The sequence below is a fragment of the Aristolochia californica genome, unplaced genomic scaffold (assembly GCF_029961685.1).
Source record: "Aristolochia californica isolate CCGP_79_NKW_82.1479 unplaced genomic scaffold, dmAriCali1.0.hap1 SCAF_9, whole genome shotgun sequence".
In the NCBI taxonomy this organism is placed as follows: domain Eukaryota; kingdom Viridiplantae; phylum Streptophyta; class Magnoliopsida; order Piperales; family Aristolochiaceae; genus Aristolochia; species Aristolochia californica.
Genome location: NW_027182290.1, coordinates 22,423,029 through 22,429,432, shown reverse-complemented (window position 1 = coordinate 22,429,432; position 6,404 = coordinate 22,423,029). Strand labels below are relative to the sequence as shown.

At 41.7% G+C, this 6,404-nt stretch overlaps 1 pseudogene; it reads right to left on the bottom strand.

The window, feature by feature from the left end:
* Positions 1-1,393: 1,393 nt before the first annotated feature.
* Positions 1,394-4,324, bottom strand: LOC137940655 (calnexin homolog pseudogene; annotated as a pseudogene).
* Between the last annotated feature and the right edge of the window lie 2,080 nt (positions 4,325-6,404).

Genomic DNA, 6,404 nt, shown 5'->3' with positions numbered 1-6,404 from the left:
TGTCACTCTCCTCTCTTCTCTTCCTTCCATTGCCTTGCTTGAAGTCGATGTAGATTGATGGAGTGATGAAGAAAGAATTTCAGAAAAGGGAATTGGGGGAAAACGGGGAGAGCTTGAAGGAGATCTCGACCTGTTATCTAAATTACTCTAGGCTAAAATATAACTCAATTGCTATCTTTCATTAACCTATCCATCCCCTTAAATAGGGTTGAGGACGCCACAAACAATTCAGACCCTTGGGTCATTGGTTCAAGCCAAATAAATTCTAAACCAAAACAAACCAAAATCAATTACATGAAAACTGAAAACCACATTAATTAATTCCTACGCCTGCTGGTAACTCGTGATGCTATTGAGTCCATAACAGACACCTCTGGTGGAGGCATTGGGGCAGTCTTACAGCAGTAGTCACATCCGATTGTGTATTTCAGTCGACAGTTGGCCGTTCGTCATCACAACTTGGCGGCATATGAACGGGAATTAATTGGGTTGGCCATGCTTTTCTCATCCAGACAGATCACTACAGCCTTAAATTCTAATTGGAGCAACATCTCACGACTTTGCCCCAATAGCATTGGATTAGTAAGTTGATGGGATTTGACTTTTCAGTCGAATACCATGCAGGAAAATTAAACAAGGCCGCGGATGCCTTGTCCCGTCGTTTGAAATATCAACAGCTTGTAGTCTGCCTCGGTTTCTCATTCTTGACTTGGTGAGAGAAACCCATGCCACTCTTCCGACCCTACAGGAGCTACACCATAAAATTTCAAAGGGTACGATGGAGTCGAAGTGGTCCATCCATGATTCATTTATTTTCTACAAGTGGCGCATTTACCTTCCACACACGTCCGAGTTAATTCCTAACATCCTCTTTGCATACCATGACAGTGCACATGAGGGAATTTAGAAAACTTTGACCCGTATTCGAGTAGACTTTTACTGGCAAGCCATGAAGACATCCATTGCTACATATGTCTCCGCATGTTGTTACTATCCTAGATCTGACACAAGGATTCGTAAGGAGGAAGAAGAGAAAGCGAAGATCAAGCCAAAAGGAAGCTTGAAAACCCTAGAACTCGTCAAGGAGAGCTCCAAGCCTATTTAACCAAAAATTAAGCTAAAATCAATGCTCGTCTTTCTCATTACTCTTACCCCTTAAATCGGGTTCACCCCGTTAGGGTTTAAGATAAAATATTACAAAAATACTCCTATAAATAAAATATTCCAAAAATACCCATGTGGCCTAAAAATGAAATAAATAAAGTAAATTAAAGAAAAACAATTAAAATAATAATGTTATTGTGTGCATAAAATTTCACCCCCTTGGAAGAATGAGCTTGTCCTCAAGCACGAAGGTAGGTCTGCTTGCCCGTGTCAATGTCTCCATCCATTCTCAAGTGTTAACCACGGTATTTGTGTCAGCCCTCTGGGCTACAAAACTAGTGCATCCACCCAAAGAAGAATTTTTTTTTTTAAACGACGCACCAATTCGAGTCAAAATTGTGGATCTCCCACTTGTAGTTTTATGTTTCCCTTCTAGACCTCCTTGGTTGTGGGGTTGAAGCATCTTCCTTCTCAATTTCATCTTGAACTTATATGTTCCGAAGAAAGGAATATCTGCAATCCGGTAGAGCACATCAAAGACCTTCATAGGAACACCATAAAGTCCACCAGATGCTGCAACTTTCTCTTCCAACTATGTTTCCTTCTCCAATTCAAACTTAGGTTTCCATGCAGTCACCCTGACAGATTATGCAGTCTCCTCATCCCTAGCTATCAAAATAATGGCAAAAAGTACCCCATCCTGCATCGTCCATATCTCAATTCCAATAGCTGCAATGGGTCCAAAGCCAGTTCTATCAAGCTCGAAGTACTCATGGTTTGGAATCTGCCTTGGCTGCCAAATACCTTTATTGTGAGGGTTAGCAATCAATGGTGCATGCCATTTACCCTTGTAAATTGGGTTTCTCTTCATAGGTCTTTTCGACTTACCACAGCCAGGAACAAACTCACACTTAGGATTTTCAATCATCGGTTCCTCCCATTCACAATCCTCATCAGCCTCTGAATCTTCAAGCTTCTTAGCTTCAGAGTCATCAATCTCTTCTGGTTCACTATCCACACATCCATCTGGTTGCTCTGCCTCCTCATCTTCAATTTCAATTGGGGCCTCTTTATCCCACTCGTCAGGCTTTATAGCTTCAAAAATCTGGAATCTTAGTTCTCTCATCCCCATCGTCAGGTATCTTTTCATCTAGATCTTGTATTGTCTTAGGTGGGATAAGTGGAGGCTCAAAATCAGCAGCAGATAGAAAATTGATTGTTTTTTGTCCCTCCCCCTCCACAAGAATCCACAATTCATTATCAGGTTTCAGTATTGCAATGTAAACATGGGTTCGCTTATTAGATGGAACAGAAGGAGGAAATTTAAGGTGATGTGCAACAAACTCCCCCATCATGGGATTCATATGCTTGAGGATGAAATGCACCTCTTTATTGGGCCTACATTTATCGGGTCCCAACATGATGTTGTAGGAAGATTCATTGTCAAACTCATTAGGCATCGTATACACAACCAATAGAACCTGGGGAGGGTGCTGGTCTTGACCATCCCCAACAATAATAACAGGATACCTTTTGTTGATGCATCTCTTCTGAGAGCACCACTGTCAAATTGCATCATGACAATTATATCAGCGTATTCTTTGACATGTCGTGTGGTAGCTTCCAACGGTTCTCCTTTTTGTACTATAGAAAATTGCCGAGCCTAATCTGTTGTCAAAACTTCAACCCTTGATTTCACGTCAATAATAGAACATACCGGCAAACCTTCACCATATGCAACATCATCTTTGCGTTCTAACTCAACAAAAAGATTGCCAAATTCAATTTCATTATATACAACACTACTACTGCATACTTCTGCATTCTCAAAGGTAACAAATCCAAAACATTTGGATGTCCCTTCCTCTTCTCTCATTAGTATAGTGCATGTAACGTTTCCATACGCACCAAATAGTTTCTTCATATCTTCATCACCAAAAGGTACACCAGGTTGAAGAATTATGACAAACAATGGTTGAACATCATACAATTCATCCAAACAAATGAACACAACTTTTTTAAATGGGCTGTTACTGCTGTAAAAAGTACCCGACACTTCCACACTACTACTGTAATCATTCACCAAAATAGAATGCATCCCATTCAGCATGAACAGGGCCTGAGCAGCAGCACACATATTATCCAAAAAAATAGATACAACGAATTCAACTTGATGATGAACAGACGCATCGGTGTTGTTCTTATTAACCGAAAAATAAATCAGCACCCATAGAAATTTTGTTTTTTCCATTTGCGGAATCCCAAAAAAAATTCCCTCTTTCATCTCAGCCCCAAAATTTTCCCAGAACAATTTCAACACCATTGGATAGGAATTATGTAAAACATAGAGGGATTTGAGAAAAGAGAAGACGAAATTTGGAGAAATTTTTCACAAGAGTTTACCCCAATTTTTTTGGAATTTCATTCTCCGTTGTGCTGCCGAGACTGAGAGTGAGGTTGAGACAGAGTGTGAGAGGTGGTGGCCGGAAGTCAAATCCCACCGGAGTTGTTTCTGGCAGCACCGACGGAGCCTCCTCCTCAGTTTCTGATGGCAAACAACAGCCTGATGTGGCTTTGATGCTTGAAATTTTTCCTTGTTGATGGTGAAGAACAGACCCTTATGGTGTCTTGCACAAAATCGATTTGAGGTTGAACCCAAATCGATGAAATCTTTCGACGAAATCCTCTTTTCTACAATTTCCAGAGAGGATAGATTTCCCGGTTGGACACTGAGAGTAGCAACAAGGGGCTGGCGCTCGTTGTATCATCCCGAAGAGCACTTTGCCCCAAACCACTCCGATTTTGGATTTGCAGTGTCTTCACCGTCTGCTTTTGGAAGTTTTGAGGCTGATTTCGGATTGGAAGTCGACTTCGATTGCTGATGTGTAGGGTCCCTGTCATCTGATTTCCATGATCGGGAAACTAATTTTGTCTGGCCCGTCGCCGGACTTCCTTGTTCGGAAATATTGGAATTTCCCAGCCCTTGGCCTTTTTGCTCGTCTAAAATATCATCTGCCTCTTCTGCGCATATGTCATGATTGGAGATTTGAGGTCATATTACCTTTTCTCGGGCAGCCATTTGCTTCCTTGCAGGAATTTTTTTTACATAAGCTGCACACCATTCCTGTATTCTTTCCGCTCCATTGCTTTTTGCCATTTCTCTTATTTCTCTGTTCATCGCCATCCATTCTTCTATGGATATTTCTCTGTGCATCGCCATCCATTCTTCTGGAGATATAGAATGGCTCATTGTGGTTCCGCTCTAATACCAGTTGTTACGGTCCCGGATTTAACACAAGGATTCGTAGGGAGGAAGAAAAGAAAACAAAGATCAAGCCAAAAGAAAGCTAGAAAACCCTAGAACTCGTCAAGGAGAGCTCCAAGCCTGTTTAACCTAAAATCAATGCTTGTCTTTCTCATTACTCTTACCCCTTAAATAGGGTTCACTCTGTTAGGGTTTAAGATAAAATATTCCAAAAATACCCCTATAAATAAAATATTCCAAAAATATCCATGAGGCCTAAAACTGAAATAAATAAATTAAATTAAAGAAAAATAATTTAAATAATAATTTTATTGTGTGCATAACATATGTCAGGTATGTCAACGTCACAAGACGGACCACTTAAGCTCCGCCGGCCTCGTACAACCGCTAGCCCTTCCTACTCAGGTATGGGCCGATATTTCAATGGATTTTGTTGAGGGTTTACCACAGTCATCCGGGAAATCAGTCCTCTTTGTGGTGGTCGATCGGTTCTCCAAGTATGGCCACTTTATTCCTATCGTTCATCCCTATACAACGTCACCGATCGCACAGATTTTCTTTGAGCAGATTGTACGCTTATAAGGCATCTCGGAATCGATTGTAAGTGATAGGGATGCAGTGTTCACCAGAACTTTCTGGCGAGAACTTTTTCATCTGAGTGGTACAAAATTGAAATTCTCCTCCGCATATCATCCATAGACAGATGGGCAAACCGAGGTGGTAACCGTACCATAGAGATGTATCTACGGTGTATGATGGGTGATCGTCCAAAGCAGTGGGTTCAATGGCTGTGTGGGCCGAATACTGCTACAAAACTTCATTCCACTCAGCTTTGCAATCTTCTCCGTTCATGGTAATTTATGGCACGGAACCCCCTCGCCTTCTGTCTTATATTGCAGGGTCAACCCGTGTGGATGCCATTGATCAGGCACTCAGGGATTGTGATCAGGTGTTGGAGACTATCACAAAACGCCTACGCCACGCTCAGGTTCGTATGAAAGATCTCTACGACAAGGGGCATCGTGATGTCTCCTATGAGGTAGGGGACTATGTGTGGTTACGCCTACAACAGCACAGACAACTGTCCATTGGGAGACTGTCGCACAATAAACTCTCCCCCAAGATTTTTGGGCCTTTCCCCATTATCCGGCGTGTGGGACCGGTGGCCTATCAACTACAACTGCCCAACACGTCTAAGCTGCACAATGTGTTCCATGTCTCCCTCTTGAAACCACATAAGGGATGACCTCCTACATCCACTTTGTTCCTTTCTACTGTAGCTAAGGGACAAGTTATTCTTACACCATCCGCGGTGTTACGCACCCGTTTGATCAATGACCAATGGGAGCTTCTCGTCCATTGGACAGCAATAGAGCCAGAGGCAGCTACTTGGGAGAGGTTAGACATCTTCAAACAAATGTACCCTGCTTACGAGTTTGAGGACAAGCTCTTTCTCCAAGGGGAGGTAGATGTTGTGGGCTCAATTTGTTAGGTTCTTCCCGAGCCATGGATCAAGTCACCCTTCTTTCCTCTCTTCCCTCCATGGTTGTTCTTGACGCTGGAAGAGGATTCTTGTTTCTAGAACGTGGAATGAAGGAAATTGAATAGAATGATGGATCTTTGAAGGAAGCTCAACCTGGACCTCAGAGGGAGAATCCGACCTAGACCTTTATGGGAGAATCTGACTTGTTTACTCTAATTTTCTCAATAGTTGATTTCTCCTTCCCTTGACGTCCCCCTAAATAGGGTTGAGGATGGAAATACAAAAGTGACCCATAGGTCAAGTGGTTCACGCCACATTACATCTAAACCAAACCAAAGTAAACCAAACCAAACCAAATGAAATTACATTAAAAGTAAATTGACATAATTTAATTCCTATGCATGTGGATAACTCATGATGCTATGGAGTCCATAACACAATTGCACATCGAGTCACTCAAAGGAAGAGACAATGACTCAATGAGTTCAGTAGTTTTATAATTCATATTTTATATTGCTTTAAGTATGATTTTTCATTAAGTATGTAAGGATT